This window comes from Thermobia domestica, chromosome 14 (genome assembly GCF_964235325.1).
Source record: "Thermobia domestica chromosome 14, izTheDome1.hap1.1, whole genome shotgun sequence".
NCBI classification, from domain to species: Eukaryota; Metazoa; Arthropoda; class Insecta; order Zygentoma; family Lepismatidae; genus Thermobia; species Thermobia domestica.
In genome coordinates this window covers 189,861,715-189,881,820 of record NC_137467.1, presented here as the reverse complement: position 1 = coordinate 189,881,820, position 20,106 = coordinate 189,861,715, and positions in this window count along the sequence as shown.

Here is a 20,106-nt window from a genome sequence, read left to right as displayed (position 1 = left end):
TATAAATATTTGGCAAATTTCTCTTATGTGAAGTTTGTTTAAAAATTTTATCATTTATACATTTCCGTTTAAATAAAAACATTTTGAGGTAAGAATTCACAGAGTTTTGTAACATTCACCTGGTGTGTCGAAAGTCACTTCTCTTTTTTGTCCCCGCCCGTGACAGACGTTTAGGGATTAATATTTTCTACTCTAAACGGAAAAAAATACTGAAAACATCAGCTACATATACTCCTAAGTCTGTACTGCTCATATATCATACAATTAGCAGAATTTATGTTGTACTTTTAGAAATATACAACTTTAAAGCATCAAAAATGTAGTGTAAATGTCCTGCCCGTGACGATGGAATAGCCCTGTACTGAAATAATGTTCTGATTCTGCTGTAGCTACAGGCGTTGTCAACACTATGTCCACCAGTTTTGACACCTCAGAAAATGTATCTGTTAAGTCATTGTCACGCAGAAATAGTAATAAATCACTGGTGTTATTAATTGCGCAAAGATTATCATTGCTGTATGTGGCCGATAGTTCGGATTTGAGCTTTTTTTTGTTCAGCATGGGATAGGAACAACATACAACTGTTAAGTCATTTTCCGGGAAGGAATGTTTTAACACTTTCGATCCTAGGCTAATTTGACCTTGTTTATTCCAGTATCCTGTGGTTTTTAGTCTTTTTTTTTTAATAACACATTCCTAAATAATAATAGACGCACTAAAAACTCAAGGTCGGACGCGACGTTCCCGAGTGCTAAGAGGTGTGGCTATGGCTAAACAGACGAACTATAGCGCGATCAGGTGGCAGAGGATAGACGTGGATGTGTATAAAATGAACGTGGCAATACCGCTGGAATCTCATTTGCTAGCAACATTTAAAGGGAACTTCGAGCGCCGCCTTCAAATGCTAAGATGTTTGTCACGCCGTTTAGAATTGTAGAAGCTTTATCACCTACGTTCCGCGAATGTTCGTTTTTTTATTTATGGTTTCTTGCTCTGTATGAAAATATTTGAACGAAACTGTTGCTAATTACTGAGAGTATTCTTATGATATTTGACCATAGTAGGGCAATACTGCTCAATAGCTACACGTAAGACCTATTTTATGGCAATGTTGCTTTAAAATAAACATCCTGTATTTTGTAACCAAAGTACAAAAATACTTTAAAAATTACGAAATTATGATCAGGAAGGCTGGTTCATCCATAAAAGCAAACTAAATATTTTAATGGTAATGCTATCAATGCTTGCAAATTAAACGGTTAATGTAGTTTTCATGTTGTCGTTTCCTGAGGCTACTTGGAGACATAATCGGTAATCGAACCGAGCACTTACTGGTGCTAGTTTATAGTATACTGTTTCCCCTTTGCTTCTTTTTACAGATTGTTTGTAATTTTAACGTCCTACAGGTAATTACCACCGAATGACTTTATGGAATCTGAAAACAATGTACCGAGCCTGGACAATGGTTCTAAGCCAGTGGCGTATTGAGGATTTTGTTTCGGGGAGGGACTACTCACAAGAGTAAGCACTTACATTTTCCCTTTTGGATGCCGACAAATTTTAATGACATTGTGCAAATACGAAATTTGTTTCGGGGTAGTGGTGCTTGAGCCCGATAGCCAACTCCCTAAATAGGCCACTGGTTGTAACCAATACTTTTGTGTTAGGATTCGAGTCCCGGAACATACGGCAATTAAGCATACGCCATTATACTCTTAAACTTATTTCTAAATGAAACTATCATCTAAACTCACAAACTAAGCTTAGACATAAAACGCCTATCGCTTCTACAAAAACTAACAGCAAATTATACTTATCTAACAATTACTGCTAAATTAACTGGAGCTACACTGAAAGCAGCCTTCAAAATATTTGCTCGGAGGTTATTTAATATGGTGAGCAGCGATATATAAGCTTATTTTAAGAAATATATAAAAATTATTTGCTTACAGAATTGTTATTTTTTTTATAAACATTAATTTTCTAAGCTTGCAGGAAAGGTTTCTTTTAATTTTATTTAATTTCTCTGGGACAACGTAATAATGCTTAATTCTTGATTTCTGCTGACATCTGCTGGCCATTTTCAAATTAGTGAAATCTTCTTTTGTAATAGGCAGTGGATTTTGTTTCGAGCTGAGTTTAACAATATATTTTAATTAATTGTTTTCTAATATACTAGGAATAAACGTGAAAGTCGTATGTCGGTGGAGGGTCTTACCAGGCCGAGAGCCAGCCCAAAAATGTAGGGGGGGGGGAGGCTGAAGTTAGGGAGCGCCCGATCCAACCACATTATAGTTCATCACCATATTATAGTTCATTTGCAAGCTTACCGTGATAATTTTAGGGGTCCAGCAAAAATTTAGGGGAGCCCGCCCCCCCAGATCTCCCTGGATATGGGCCTGGGTATTACGGTACCTCCCAGGCAAATCTGAAATGAGGCTCCTGCAAACTCACGTTGAATATTTGTACTCTCATTTCAACTTAACTAATTTCATTCTAGAAAAGGAAAATGGAAATATTCAGTTTTATCTGTGTACGTTTTTACCTGAAAGAAAATGTTGGGACAAGTTGAATCTGAAATATAGGCCTACTGATTGCAATTTTAATGGCAAGAATTGCAGATTGATGATATGTGATATGATATACACAAAAATTTAGCATTAAATCTCACCTTTTATTCTATTCATAGAAGCACCGTGTGCGTGGTTTTTCTCGGGGTTCTTCCATTTCCTCCCACTTTCTTCATTCCACCATTTCATTCATCACTCATCATCACCGTCTTCTTTAGCCTTACCGGCATATCCATGGGACGTAAAACTCAAAGATTTCATTTCATTTTTCTATTCATAGAAGAAAAAGGAAGCATCCTCTTCGCCTACCTAATTTCCCGGGCTATTTATTCCCCTCTCCCTTCTAATTTTCTTTAATTCAATCATTTACCTTTATAAGGGGGATTGAAGGTCACCATGGCAGCTAGAAATACGAATCTGGCGGCTAACTAATTTAAGACCATACCATGTACGCCTATGTACCAAATTGGTCGCCAGGTTGGAATTTTTGACCGTCAGGTTGCCATTAGTGACTGAATATTTCAGTTTGGCGATAGCCATTTGCATAAATTATATCTTGCAACAAAACTCTATGATCTTGTTACTGGATTCAGACTTCAGGTTTCCTGGCGTGCCTATAATATATAGTAAAGCAATATATACAAGTCCCCTAACTGCACTAGATATGCTAGGGATGTGCTATTTAGATGTCCCAGCTATTTTTTAGGTACCCGACACTTGGTACATATGGTATTCATGTGCAAAGTATGTACTTCACCTACCTAAAATTTAGGTGCTTGTTACACCTAATTGATATTTGCGACTATGTACCACAAATGTAGCATTTATATACCTGGCTGTTTCGCACTGTAATAGTCATTTGTTCTTATGTCGTCACTTGTGACATATATCTTTCATGTCCGAGGTACTTCCTTTAGATGCATACTTTTTCAGATACTTATGACACATAATTGACATCTGAAGCGATGAACGAATGACAGTCAGCTGTTTACATTTGCTCACGCGCAGTAACATGCAACGGTTTCTCGCGCTTTCTGCTCCACTTTCTGTCCTAGTACATAATCGCTTATACTGCTTGTAGACGATCCAAGAAAGCTTGAACAAGACTCTTGTTCAAGACCATTCAAAACTATTTGATGAAAAAGATATCATCACTGACGTCATTTTTGCCTTGAATTCAATAGTTTCGTTCAAGACATTTCGTTTCGGTCCTGTTCTAAACAATCCAATTCAAGAGCATTCAATAGCCAATCAGCGTTCGAGTTGAGTGCAGGAAAATACGAAACAAGTATGATGGCGTCGTGAGACAGAGCTGCAGTTGTTGAATAAATATCTTTTCATTACTCTTTTCCATAATTATCTGATATTCCAAGTGTGCATTATATAATAAACAAAAGCTAATATTTGAGCCGGAAGATATTGTTAGTATTTTTTGCTGATAATATACATGATTTGTATAGTTATAATGCTTGCATGGCCATAACTTTTGTTAAAGTTTGAGGGAATGAGAAGTATTTGAGAATTTAATATACAAGAATACCGGGTGTTGATTAAGAAAGAAGAGTCCATTAAATAATATAATATATAAATGACTTTTCTTGATTTAATAAGAAGTTTTGTACTGTTATTAATCTATAATAATATCAAATACTTGCGTACAGATTGATAACATGCTCGCAAACTGAAGTACCCTGGAAATTATTACATGTTATCCTATTGTAATCTAATTATTTTCACGAAATCCACACGTAGTATTTCAGAAGTTATTTTTTAAGGTAGAGGTTGCTTTTATGCCTGCAAATTAATTTTACGAGTGCTTTCCCGTAAGATACAAATGTGCATACTAACATATGCCACATATAATGGTACAATTTGTACCATACGAGTGTTTCATGGTACCTTGCGTTATAACTCTCCTATTTGAGCTTTTTCGTCCGGGGTTATTTTTTTTTCAAGTCCAGAGGCATTGTAGAAGACCTTACGTATGGTTTCACACTTTCCTGCGTCGAGACATAGGAGGTGATGACGTCATAATTCTAAAATATATATTTTCTTTTATTAAACCTATGTTCATTATTTTTGGCGGGCTTATTTTTGCACGTAGAAGATTGAAATTTTGCACAAACATTCAGTCTACCGAGTAGTATTTAACAGACTTTTTCAAATATCTGCGTTAAAACAGGGGGGTCCAGAGGGGCTAAAAGTTGAAAAAAGGGATACTTAGACCAAAAAATTCCCTTTTTCGGAATTTTCCCGCCTTAGTTACATGATGGAGACATGTATGGTACCGCCTGAAAGGCAGTTCTATTCTGAAGAGAATGATTGGCAGATTATAGTCTTAGAGTAAATAGAGATGTCTCAGGAAATTTTTTACCTGAGATCATGGTGTTTTGCGGTAATTTGGGACATTGTGGGAATTCTTGATAAAATTTCTCCCGCCCTTAGCATTCAAGATAGAAACGAAATTTGGCAAACACATTCAGTATACCAAGTACTATTTATCATTTCTTTTTTTTTTTTTTTGAGATCTCTACGTTCACACAAGGACGTTCCAGAGGGGCACAAAGTGTGAAAAAATCCCCCCCGAAATTTTCCCTTTGACATCATTTTCCCGTCTCCTGGTATATGGTATGAACATGCAAGTGGTACCATTTGAAAGCCAGGTCCATTCTGAAGAGAATGAGGTATGAACCATGATCCTAGAATAAATAGTGACGATGCAGTAGGTGCTTGACTGAAAGTCAAAAAAATACCCCCAAAACCCCGGATCCCGTAACGTTTATTTTTGATGTGGTTTCGCAAAGGCGCCTTGCATAAGGGGCATACTGTACCCTTCACGGTTCTTTTATCAACAATAACAATATGTATTTATTGTACAGAACTGTGCTATACAGAAGAATAAATAAAACCGTTTATCTTTGATGTGGTTTCGCAAGGGCACCTTATGTAAAGACCGTACTGTACTTATCACGGGTTCTTTACCGATAACAACTATAAGAATTTATTATTAAAAAAGCTTGTACATTTATTTATAATGTGATGTTTCGGAGGACGCACCGGGAAAGGTCCCGGAGGGTTAGCACGAGCCTGGTGTAAAATAAGCTTTAAAAAATAGTTAAAGTATAAACAAGCATCACTAATATAATGAAATTACATAGCTACCAGGGCCGGATTTAGGTGTGGTGGGGCCCTAAGCTATTGAAAGGGACCCTTTATACGTTAAGTTTTCTTTTTCAGCGACAAAATATCACTGTATTTTAGGTTTGAATATATGTTATATAGTCTACTTATTTATAGATCTAATTAGTATCTAAATGGAAACAAGGGGCTATTACAAGCAGGACTAGCAAACAGGGGCCTCATTACAAGTGGGGTTGAGAAATAGAACCCTATTACTTGCTTCATAAAAGCCTAATACATAACAATACAAAACACTATTGTTGTACGTGCGTTTTATCTTATTTGCTTTTTCTTGTTTATTTGGAAATTACATTATAATCATTTTTTTTCATTAAATTTTATGGGCCCCCAAACGAGTGGGGCCCTAAGCTATAGCTTGTTTATCTTATACATAAATTCGGCACTGTCAGCTACACTCGGAACGGATATGATTACTGTACAATTTAAAGAATATAGATGCTGTAATCTATGGTAATTTGTTCATAGCTCGTGTGTTATTAGCCCCTAGAAAGTTTCTCGTCCACTGGATACCGGTACTTTCACAATACGTCGGAATAAATATTATTACGGTACTATTACTTTATTAGGACCATGCAAGGAGCCCTCATATGCATAAGTGCCCGGCTTTTAAATGAGAAGGGTTAGGGAGGGTACAAGGTACACTCATGTCCAAAATTATTGTCGCATCTCTATAAATATGTTGTAGTAGGAATACGCCCGGTATTTCTTATAATGTTAGTAGGCCTATATGTAGAATCGACAAAGACATGTATGTGGTAAATTTCGTGTCAAATGAGCAGTAAACAAGAACAATAAAACGAAAATAAAATTATTTTGTCAATTTAGGAACATTTTATTTTACTCATTCTAATTTTCGTATTTATAATTCTTTCCCTATGAAATTAACCACAAATATACATTTCCCTATTATACACGTAGTGTCGGTGTTAAAAGTACCCTGCAAAATCATTGTCAAATTATATTCTTACAAGAAGACAGTTATAGATAAGCGACAATCATTTTGGACATGAGTGTACATTTCACATGTGCAAGTTGTTGTTTTTTTTTTTTTTCCTATACATTATAATTCGGTTTATTATAGTTTAATATAAGAAAATGAGGAGAAATGGTAAGAGTGAATAAAAAAAATAAAACTTATTTTTCTCAAGCTGTGTTTGAACATCCCCGTGGAAAAATATAACGTAGTTTGAATCTTTCTATGTAAATTGTGGCTAACATCTGAAACGTAGTCAATCCCGTAAGGCACTGGTAGGTGATCCATATTTATAAGATACCTCAATTTCATGGGCACCCAAAGGGGGCAACTCACGGGGGGACTCGTTCACGAAAATGTATACGTAATATAGCAAACCACGTATATTAAATACCAGAAATATACTAGACGTAATACAGCAACCATGGAGATGCCCCCCCTCCTAGATAGTTTTCTTTGGGCTCCTCTGCTCAATCTGCACATGTCAAGACAAAACAGCCACTCGAACAAAATATATATCGAAAATAGTCTCAATCGTTTGTGCTGGATGATGCTGATCAAATTATCTGAAAATTGACTTTGAAAATCTAACCCAATACCACAAAATTTGTATATTATATATGGAACGGAAATACGAAGGAACTATACAGATGTCTGTACTAAAATGTACATCTGAATGAATATAAATACATTCACTTACAAAAATATTTTCATTCTTTTATATATATATATATGTTAGTTTTTTTGTTTTTCAAACGCTTTGTTTTTTCTGTAAGCTTTGGTGAGTTTCTTATGCTTTTCTTCCGCCGTTTGTCTGTTTATGCTCCAGCAATAGTCCGCCATCATTCTAACACCACCTACCCTGGTGTCTATGCTCCATATCTCTCATATCCTAGTAAAATCTCTTATCTTGCTTCTCACTTACTTATCGAGATATTCTGGAATGTAATCTAGATGTTAATGCAAGACATGTATCTTAATACTCATGTCGCACCGAACCTCCTGAAATTTCAACAACATAGTTTCTACAATGTTCTTATAATCTGGACTTTTGTAGTTACAGAGAAAATTCTGTTATACTTTTAAATGCCACCCAGGCATCTCTCTCAGCTGGATCCATTGCTTAAAATCTCTGTTTTCCGTAAGTTTTCGTATATCGGGGCCAATAAATATGCCTTCTTTCACTTTTCCATTAGACAAGGATGGAAATGTATTATATATAAACTTGAAACATTGTCGCTGTTTGTCAAGTGCTTTCACAAATTGTTTAATGAGTTCCAACTTAATGTCAAGATATGGAAATAATATTTTGTCCTAACGAACTAAACGTTCATGTGCAATATTTTTAGATCCTGGATTCCAAAGTACCCATAATAGCCATTCCCTTCTTACCCTACTATCCCACTCACAAATGAAACGGCATCTTCGTATATCCAGATTGCTGTCCTAGTAAAATGGTCACAATCTTGAAATCACCACACTTCCCACCCATGTTCTTGATATTCAATTTTCTTTAGAATTTATGTAATCGTTTCTTTCATTGAAATCGAGTGGGCAATAGGTAGGGATGGGTTTCATTGTGTAAAAGAACAGATTTCAAACTTATTTTGTTAGAATCAACAGTCTCCAGCTAGTGGAAAGTAGAGGAAAACTTAACTTATTAAGCAAATCCAACACATCACTCTTGTACAAATTAGAGTGAAAAATTCTCTTTCTCTGTACCGGGCAAATGTCGTTCCAGATGCCAGAAGGTTTCTTTTGTGAAGCCTAGAACTAAGAACTTCTGCTGACTCCTTCGACAGATTTAAGTCCTGAACCAAATCATTAAGATCATTTTGTGAAAAAGTATAGGCTGAGATGAACCACTAGCCGGTTCAAAGTTGTCATCTTCTATGTCAGTTTTTCGGCTTGGCGAACTAGAATCACTAACACAGTGTAACAGTGATGAAGGTTTTGGGATAGGAATGCCTGGATCATGACCCACAGCCCCTATAGCTAATTATATATTTGGGTAAACTACTTTCTTCTTATTTCTAGCATTGAGGCCAACAGTTTCACAACAACAGAAATAAAAATCGTCAGTATGATTCTTCGGTCCCTACAAACCATAGGAATTCCAAACGGCATAGACACCTGTTTTCCCTTATTCCAATTTCTCAAAGATTCAATAAAAGAACGGCGTACTTTGTGTGGAGCCTATGGTTTTGATTGATCACGAAGTTTTGATGAAAATAAGCGTAATATGCTTTTTAAACAAATTCCGAGGAGCATTGCCGTTGTCTCTTAGGAACAAATGCACCGCAAATATAACAAAACACATTCAGACTAGATTTAGAACCACGACGTGCCATATCTTCTTTCTCTACAATACAGGAGCACAGGATCACAGAAGCAGCAAATCCAACTAAAATCGTAATGTTAAGCAAGTTGATTTGTTCATACATAAACTGAAAAAATATCTATCTGTGACCTACAAAAGAATTTATACCTGATTGTGTGGGACATTGTTATGCACGTTATACAGTTTAATTTGTAGATAAAAATAAATGTATTTATAAATTTAGTCCATATAATTTAATTTTCTTTCCTGTCAAATGAATAAATCGCCACCAATCAAAATATTTCCAAACTAATTCCAAATTAAGTTTTAACGATTATTAATCGTTTGTGCTGGATTGTGCCGTTAAAAAATATTGTTTCTGCTATTAACTGGAAGAACTAATAAGCCTATACGAGGAAAAGTCGCGATTCTGTCTTGACACCCAAGTGAAAATGGCCACCACTCAAAATAATTCAGATTAGTCAGTTATGCTGTTGAGCTTCCATATTTTTCTTATCGATAACAATAAATAGTAATAAAAAATTAGATAGCGATGCTCGCAAGACAGGCATTCCACAAAAGATAGTTTGACGAGTGCTACGCAAACGTTTACACTTGAAACCGTACTGATTTACAATGGTGCAAAAGGTTTCTTGTGGAGAATTCTGTGTGGAAATGTTGGATCGGATAGAAAAAGACGAGACATCCCTTAACACAATTATCTTCAGCGATGAAGAGTACATTTCATATCAGTAGCATGGTAAACACTCACAACTGTAGAATCTGAGGCAGTGAAAACCCACGTCTAAACATTGAACACATCCGTAACAGTCCAAAGCTAAATGTGTTTAGTGCCCTTAGCAAATTTAAACTGTACGGTCCTTCTTGATTCATGGAGAGCACTGTCAGTGATATCATGTATCTTGATATGTTGGAAAATAGTTTAATTCCTCTGACACATGAAGATGAACAAGACGGTGCCGGTGAGATGACGCAAAGCCTCATTTGCTCAAGAAAGTTCGAGATATCCTTGATATTAGCTTCACACGTCGGTCGACTGGACGCCCAGGTCCAAATGCATGGCCACCTCGCTCCCCAGACTTGAAACCTATGGATTTCTTCCTGTGGAGTTTTGTGAAAGATCGAGTGTATGTTCCGTCCCTACCAGATAATTTTTATCTTTTTATATATATATATATATATATATATATATATATATATATATATATATATATATAAGAAGCATCTACGCTGCCGTTGCAGAAGTTACGCCCGATCAGCTAGAACGAGTGTGGAAAGAAACTGAGTTCCGATGGGATATTTGCCGCATGCCCAGAAGCAGTCATATTGAACCTAAACGAGACTTTGTTAAACTTCAAGTCAAGTCAAGTCAAGTCAAGTCTCGAGTTTTGCTATAAATTCACACTTCTTCCGTTCCTATAAGTAATCTCAATAAATTTCTATATGCTTTGAAAGTTGTAAAGTTCTTTCTGACTCACCCTGTATACAAAAAAGAGAAAATAAATAAAATATGGGGATTCCAACAAAGAGAATGGTTTGGCATAGTGCATAGTCATAGATTCCATTTACACCGGAGGCTTGTCTACATTAACAGCCTTGAATTCAGGATCAAATATCTTGATCCAATAGACACAAAATACGAGACTGATTTTATTACCCTCTTCATTCCTAAAATGCTTATTTGAATTTGACTCATCTGTATTTTTCCCGAAACAACGCTTCTATTGGCACTTTCCGCACTGGAAACTGTATCGTTTCGAGTACAGACAACGTTCCATTTCCACGAGGTAGGACAAAGAATCCCAGACTGTTAGGATCATTCGCATCTTTTCGTCAGTCTTTGCAATTCGCACGGCGGAACTAATAGACGGGTCCTCTTACTGCACTACCATGTATATATCTTAACCAATAATTAAGGCAGACACAATTGTATACAGGTATGTAACACTACTATTAGCTATCAGAAATTTCTTTCTTTAGAAATTAGTAATTTATTGTAACAAAAACAGATTTTACAACTTGCCGTATTAATAACATTTTTCATTTGACAATTTTGACTTACTTATTTATTAATACATAATTCAAAATAATCTTTGCTTTATATTATTATAATCCCACATACAATAACAACAGATAAAAGAACACTCATTTGCTAACAACTAGTTTTTCAGTAGTTAAGTTTCACAGCAGAAGCACTGCTTTACATAAAACGTATTTACTTCAAATTTGAAGTACATAATTTCTGCATTGATTCTTACTGATTTTCTACCAATATATTATACTATATTTGCACAAACGCTGAGCAAACGATTTCTTCTTTAACATATAGGATGATTCTTAAATGTTTGCACATATTTTGAGTAAAAGAAGAAAACTCTTATAATATTTGAATGTACTTTTAGATCAGGTTTTCTCAACCTGAGGGCCGTGACCCCTAGAGGGGTTGCGAAGATAAGCGGAAGAGATAAATATAATTGGAATCTAATACAGGAAAATATTTTTATATATACTGTTAAGAATAACAAAAAATAGGTCTACTAAACATTTTCAACAGGTGCATAGTTGTTTAAAAATCCCTTTAAATGAAAGAGGTACAAATATGAAACTAATGAGAACTGCATATTGAAATACCGGAAAAATACAAATGCAACAAACCTGCATATTGAAATACAATTAAAATTGAAAATACTAATCCGCAATAACTCTGTTGCGTTTATTAATAAATTATCAATGGACAAATTATTCTGTCTAAAATAAAAGGGATTTGTTTTTGTTTAGGACCCTTTGTTGTTCTTTGCAGAATTGTACATACATGTGTGTGAGCGAATAGTCTTTTTTTTTTTTTTTTCAGCAAGCTGGCCACAAAGAAGGTATATTTTTGGTGTGGAGTTTTATTTTTCCTAAATTTTTAATGTAAACAAGTTGGTTTTAACAGTTTTTGGTGATACTGAACACATACACACCAATATACCAAATTCACAACAATATGAGGTAACTTAAACTGGCGGCGCCTCGAAAATTAAAATAACCAACTTTTTTTTAAAACAACTTTCCAAGTTCTTTTTAAACCAAAATTAGAAATCACTTAATTTTTATCACATGATCCAAAATTAAGGGAGTTATAAAGTTTTAAAGTTTTCAAACGGACTCCGTTTTGAAACAGTATGACGGATCGGACTCAATATTTGCAATATGAATGAACTGATCAAATTTGGTTTTAATCCACTCGCTTTTAGGGAAGTTACTGTATCCAATATATACAAGAAATGGATTCTACTATTATAGAAATAGATGGATATCGTGAGATCTCCGCAATAGCTGTATTAAAAATCCCACACAAGCGTATTACAAACCAGAAATTATAAAGGGGTCACTGGCAAGAGGTGGTGATAAAATGTGGGTCGTGATAGGAATTAGGTTGAGAACCACTGTTCTACATTGTACAAACGTAGAAACAAAAATTTTATTTAAATGGATGCAGCTACTAAATTAGGGTTGAAATTACTAAAATACGTTCGATTATACGGAAGTCGAGGTAATTCTGGAACAATTTCTGGGCTACCTTCTGCATTTTGACACATTGGTGCTCTTCACAATTATAATTTATTATCCTTGGAAATCTTTCTCTCTCGACGTTTTTTCCAGTATATCAGATATTGTCTTTTATTCCTAAACCCTCCACGTTTAATTCAAAGCTTATTTGAAATAGACAGTTGAGGACATCTCATGTTGTTAAGTTTCGTCGGATGCACTGGTTTCCAGTAGACGAAATATTTTAAGACTATCATCGTAAAGCGCTTATTTATAACTTTTATGTACACCCATGTCCAAAATGATTGTCGTATATCTATAACTGTCTTCTTGTAAGAATATAATTTACTAATGATTTTTCAGGGTACTTTTAACACTGATATTATGTGTATAATCGGATTTGTGGTAAATTTCACAGGAAAAAGAATTATAAATATGAAAATTAGAATGAGTAAACCAAAATGTTACTAAATGAACAAGAAAGTTTTATTTTCTTTTTATTGTTCTTATTTACTGCTCTTTTGACATTAAATTTGCCACATACACGTCTTTGCCGATTATACACATACTAATATTAAAAGAAATACCGGACGAATTCGTTATCAAATTATATTCGTAGAACAACATATTTATAGACATGCGACAATAGTTTTGGACATGAGTGTACCAGTCGTCATATCGCCACTTCTCAGAAATTTCGTACTAGATTTTGTTTCAGAGTGCAAAAATTCTGTACTTCTTTAGTAAAGATGTTCGCGGAAAGATTCATTCAGAAAATTAAAGAATCACAGATAATGATACCAAATAAAAGACACTTTTGGCCGTGTGCATCAATAACGTTTAGATAAAATGGGTCAAATTATTTAGAACCAAACCAATTCCCTTCCAGTAATATAATAATAATGTAGTAAAACTAAGAAAAGGTAAGAGACGTACTGCTACATTACATGACTGATGAAATAAATTTTAATTATTCGTAAACAAGGGGTAAAACAACTGAAGCTCTATTAAAAATGCAGTGACACCAGTCACCACTTATGATTTGTTCTTAAATAATTCAATTAGCTTCACTTTAACATCATTGATGTACACGACGTTCCTATGATTAAAAACCATTTCAACCAAATTATTACAAAAACCATAACGAACTTTGGTAGTAGAAATTAGTACACACACCGAAGCTAGCAGTAACAAAACAGTCCTTAACATTGAAGTCAAACCGGTGTGAAAATTCGCTTTTAGAAACAACAGCTTGATTCCCTTTTGATACTGAATTACAAGAGACAATGTATAGGCCACAAAATTAAACAGTGTTCATAACTCGGTTTTAGTATAATGTTTTACTGAAATCATTTTAGAAATCGGTATGAAACTCTGAAAATTTTTTCGAAACCAGCCAATAGATGTTAGTTGAAACAAAAAGTGTGTAAAAAAAAAAATAAACATACAAGGATATTAATATTTAAATACCGAAATGTGTGATCACAACTGATGAAGTAGACGTGCGGTGTTCCGAGTAATAAGGACGAACTTAACGAAAGTTACGTGAAATCCAAATGCTCGGAAATGCATCTGAAGTGTTCCGAGTAGTAATACCGAACTACTTTGTGGCAACCAGTTCTAGTGCGTATATGTACACGAGGGAAGATCAGAAAGTAAGGTTACAAGGCCCAAATTTCTGGAGTTTCGTCTGTTACAGAGCAATGAGGAGTGTGCGGTAATTTTAATACATGGAGTTGGCAACTGTGCAGAGTTTAGGCCACCCGACACCTACAGCGCTAGTTGTAGGTAAACACAAATAGCAACTCATTTGAAAAACTGGCCTCGCGAAGAATTCTGCTCAGTTATTCGATTTCTGTGGGCGAAACAGTAACCGTGGTTGAAATTCACTGACAGCTCGTAGAGGTTTCGGAGAGACTGTAATGTTCCGTCAACATGTCGCAGAATGGTGTCTTCCTCCACAACAACACCTGCCCGCATACAGCCCAGAAGATCACCACGCTGTTCAAGCAGTTTCGCTGGGACATCAACGACCACCCTCCCTACAGTCCGGACCTCGCTCCAAGCGACTTTCACTTGTTCCCCCACTTGAAGGAGCATCTCGAAGGCCGTCGCTTCGCTTCAGATGAGAAGGTGAAACACTTCATGACAACGTGACTGAACACGCAAGGACAGGATTTTTACCAGGAGGGAATCTTCAAACTGATCCCATGATGCAGGAAGTGCCTCAACCGATATGGAGGATATGTCGGAAAAATAACCTAATGTATGTATTATCTGTTGGCTGTATTGGTTGTATGAAATAATATACTGTATAGACGTTTCACTGCAGGCTTGGTAAACTTATTTTCCGATCACTCTTCGTATTGTGTGGAAATCATTCGTCTTTCCCTTAGAAAATACAGTTTCAAAATAAATGGACGATTATTTTGACCGTTCACTCTGCATTTTCAGAGAACAGAGGACGAAGCCAATGCAGTTTCTGTCTGTCCAGAATTAAATGTGTAGATTACTTATGTCACAGGAATGTTATTTATTTCAATATAATATCCTTATAAAGAGTCATTTCGAAAACAGAAAACTTATGTCATAGGATGGATTATTATTTTAGATAAGATCAAATTGCTTTAGAAATGAGATCTTCACGAAACATTGGAACTTAGTGCATTAAGCTATGTGCATTTGCAGGGTGTCTACTAAAATTCAAAAATGAAATTTCGTGACTTTTTCGTGACCTTTTCTTTACTAAATCATAAAATTTCCTAATATTTTCAAGAGCGAATTTGGGTGCGAATTATGCCGAATTTTCATCCATGCGATAGAAACGTACTTTGCTTGCGATTTGGTAGCGTCTAAAGCTGACCATAGACATTTTTGGTAGTGAACTTTGACTTTTTATAGAACAAAATTTTCCAACCTGTACTTAACATTTGAACAGTTAAAAAAAATCGTGACCCAAATTTCGTGACTTTCATTTTCTGATTTCGTGACATTCATGACTTTCGTTGCGCGAATATAGGCCGCACTACTAAATTTACGAGAAAGTTATGTATTGCAGCTTTGGATGTGTGTATGATTCATCAATTTAAAGCTAGTGTAAGACAAATTCTACAGAAATTACATCATGATCGAAGCAACTTCGATGCCAGGAGGCAGTTCGCAATGTGCATCTGTGTCAGGAGTGTGCCGTTGGATTTTGGCTGCTTGGTGGTCAATATCGGAAGAACTTGTCATGAAAAGTAAAAATTGGAATTTCCAATAATCTTGATGGGACTGAAGATGACCTTTGTGATAGTAACTTTGAGCAGCAGCATTCTGGATCGTCTAACAAGGGTGCAGAATCACACACTGGTGATGCTGAGATGGTGGTAAGTGATTGTGCTTAATTTGGGTGGGTACAAACAAGTTGATGCAGTTATGGTAAACAAAGTTGATTTTCTTTCTTCAGAGACAGGTACTGTATATAAATGTATCGTATATATTAAATATACTGTATAACAAAGATACCTTTTCCTGTTAACAAAAGTATAAAATGTGCAAGTGATTTTTGTGGCAGTGTAAGGTGTTATCGGTACCCAATGAAGGTGGCAATTTTTGCGAACAACGTTAAGTTTTTCTGCTATTTTCTTTTAAGTCTTTGATGGTTTACAAAGTAATTGCCATAACTTGTAATGGTATTAATTTCAACTGAATAGATACGAGTACATGCCATTTTGAAATTGACAATTGATTATCTGAAGGGAAAATCTCGATTATAGGCTGCACAGTGATTTTTCAAACCAAAATTTAGGGGGGGGGGGGAGGAAGTACGGCCTATATTTGCGCATATATTGTATTTTGGGCATTAAAAATAAGTTTTCAAATCGAAACTTTGATTTAGAAGATGTGGCCATGTAGTCTTTAGCATTCCGAACTAATTGTGTATCGGGGCGGATTGGATTAAAAAGTGTGAACCGCTAGCTTTGAATAATCGTGTACCTCAGACACTTTACATATATAGTATTAATTCCTTCTACAAGAAAAGGGTAACAACAGAAAGACAGTCTCAAACAAAATAACACATCTAAATCAACACAAACAACACTCTAGACACAATTATGATCACTGCTTGAAACAAAAACAACGAGAAACTCTAAAAAACAAAAATTGGATAGATAATATTTAGATAATTACACAATATGATGCAGTTCTACTTATTAGTCCGTAGATCGGCAAGAAAGCCATAATCATATCAAAGTAAATTTATACAACTAATTTTCACAAAATCTTGACGGATTCTTAATATTAATTCTCACTATACAAGAGAAAAAATTTCTACATTAAATACTAGGATTGAACGTATTCTTAGCTGCTCATGTGAAATATATCCTCTGGTATTTACAATACAAAATCTATCGGTTGAGCTGGATCTTTGAGCAGCAGAAACAACAATTATATAGTGAAATCAATTAACAAGACGCATAGGACATCTTTTACAACCGACTTTTTACACGGTGTACATTATGCTATTTTATAATAATAATAATAATAATCATAATAATATTTAATATTAGGACTTCCTTTTGTTATTATTAATTTGCCTTTCTTAGCTATCCCTGAACTTTCGCGTTTAACAGTATCACATTCACAAGCTATGTACAAGAACTAAGTTCTCTGCGCGATACATTTGGCTAACAATATGACGTATGAGATCAATCAGACCATTAGCATAGTTATCTTGAATTTTCGCAGGAAAACATAACAGACTGATGATTGATAAGAAGAAACTTTGAAGTCTTCTCGGGCTATATCAGCCAAGTGAAGATACTGACATCCGACGTTTCGAATGGAGACGTCGCATTCATCTTCACGGATTGTAGTGACGAGACCGGTGATGTGAGCATGTATACAAGGGTTACAAAAATGTGTCATAATACTTTGAGAACAAATTTTTCACATCACAATAACAAAACCACAAAGTTCATATGAACCTGTGCTCAAAAGTGGATAGTTTCGGAGTTACAGGGTGGCGAGAACGTGAAACAAGTGAGCTTTTAAAGTTCATGGCTCCACTACGATGAGAAATATCGTAGTTGGGTGAAGACCTCACTGAGGAACTGGTATATGAACTATCCAAATATCCATGTTTAAGAATGATCCAGTACTAGCACATTAATTTTTAGAGAGCTAGGTGAGGGTAATCAAGTACTCCCAAACAGCTACTCTAAAAATCATTGGAGGGTCTGGAAGATGGATATTTGGATAGTTCACATACTAGTTCCTCAGTAATGTCTTGACCCAACTACGATCAGTCCTATAGTAGTGGACCTTAATTTTTTTTTTCCTTTTACGTTTTCGGCACCCTATACTACGAAACTATGCACTTCCGACCACAGGTAAACTTTTTTTCTTATTTTAATATGGGGAATCTATTAACAAAATATTATGACAAATTTCTGTAACACCCTGTATATGGTGACTTGTTAAGGGCTGGCTGAGGAAAATGCTCGCTTATGATTGGTTGAAGGATGCTGGCTACTGATTGGCTGTTGTTGTGGCTACGAGAAATAAATCTGTTTCTGTTCCTAGAAACAAAAACAGATTCAACAAAGTCATTCCTCGTAGCCACAACAACAACAGCCAATCAGAAGCCAGCACTTCCCTCAGCCAATCACAAGCCCCCATTCATAGCTCTGCCCCTAAGTAGTCACCATATATACATTCTCACATCTCCAGTCTCCTCATTACAATCCGTGAAGATGAATTCGATGTCTGCATTCGAAACATCGGATGTCAATATCTTCACTTGGCTGATATAGCCCGAGAAGACTTACTAAAATCACGTGGCCAGGAAAAGTTCAGTTCTTTCTTCAAAAACTTAGAAATCACCTCTAAATAGAACTGAACAAAAAAATGTTGTAATTAGAAATAAAGCAGTTTAAAAACCGTATCCGGTAGAGAAAATAACATTATAACAGAACCAATCATCAAATTGATATTGAATTCACATTGCTTTTACAAAGTTGTACTATGACAAACATCACTGAAACAACAGAAAGGTATGTCAACTATTTTTAAAAATACATAACGAGATAACTTAAAATCATAAGTGAGTAATAGACTAATGTTTACAATGTACATATTCCTTGATGTAACTGAACCTTGACATCGATTTGTATCCTTGTTTGTTTGGAATTTAATGCTCATTTTATAATCGTGGTTACCTAAGACGTGACAATGCAATTTTAATGTAGAGTTCAAACCACAAATATTATACTGAACCTACAACTGAGGAGCTGCGTTTCAGTAAGGTACATATCCACCTGCAACAATTTTTGGCAATGTGGAGGAAAAAACATCGACGGCCATGATATGATTACATGCACATTACAATTTTCTAGCTGATAAAATATAGCGATAAGTGGTCCCGCGTAGCGTAGTCGCTAATGTTCTCGCCTTCGGTGCGTATTGTCCCGGTGGCGGCACTCGTTCGAAAAAGTGTAAAAAGCTTTTCAGGAAAGCAATTCTGAATGAGGTTTCCCTCATTCACACCAGGCAAATGCCGGGATGGTACCTAACTTATAGGTTTCAGGCCAATCCTTTCTTCCTTCCTTTTCCCCGGATAGTGTGCTCGCCGAAAAGCGTCATCCCTCATACGTGACGGGCTAAATGGCCTTAGATGCCGAAAGCCCAGAAATTTAAATTCTAAATCCCTAAAATACAGGGATAAGTATTTTTTTCTGGCTGGAACTCTGCATTCGATAGAGATGCAAGCGAAGAAACATAACCAACTGAAATATTTATTTCGAATTTTTGATGATATGTACCATTTTGCTTGGCACATCTTAACTGTTATAATTGTTCATCTGACAATGCTCACAGGAAGTGAGGTGATATAATCAAATTTGGCTGTTCTTGACGCCACTACAAAGATACACTGTCAACAACTTTCGATGCTGTCATGTCAAATAAGAGTCATACTAGCAATGCAGAATCTTGTAATAACGCTACAAATAATAATACATGGTATTTCGAAAACAACAACTCGATATGACACATTAATAACGTTAAATGAAAACCACGGAGAAAATGGAATGAAGTGCAGAATACTCATACAAGGTATCGAAGTTTCATACTACAGTTTTAGGGAACTGCAAGGAAATGGCTCTCAGCATGGAAGACGAATAAATCGGATATGAACACAGTTAGTTGAGAAGATAGTTTACTCCATATGACTCTTTATTATGGAGATACATCAGGGACTGTTTTTGAGCCACTGTTACTTACAGACTTTGTCGAAATGTGAAGACAGGATCTCAGCTGCAGTGAATTTCATTGGTACCCGTACCTTCGTCGAAGTGTGAGATGAATTTGGATATTGTCCGTGGAGGACACACAATATTTATAATTGAAGAGCTGAAATTTTGCTGCACTCTGTTCCACTTTATTCTAGAAACATCTTGCATAATAATAATAATAATAATAATAATAATAATAATAATAATAATAAT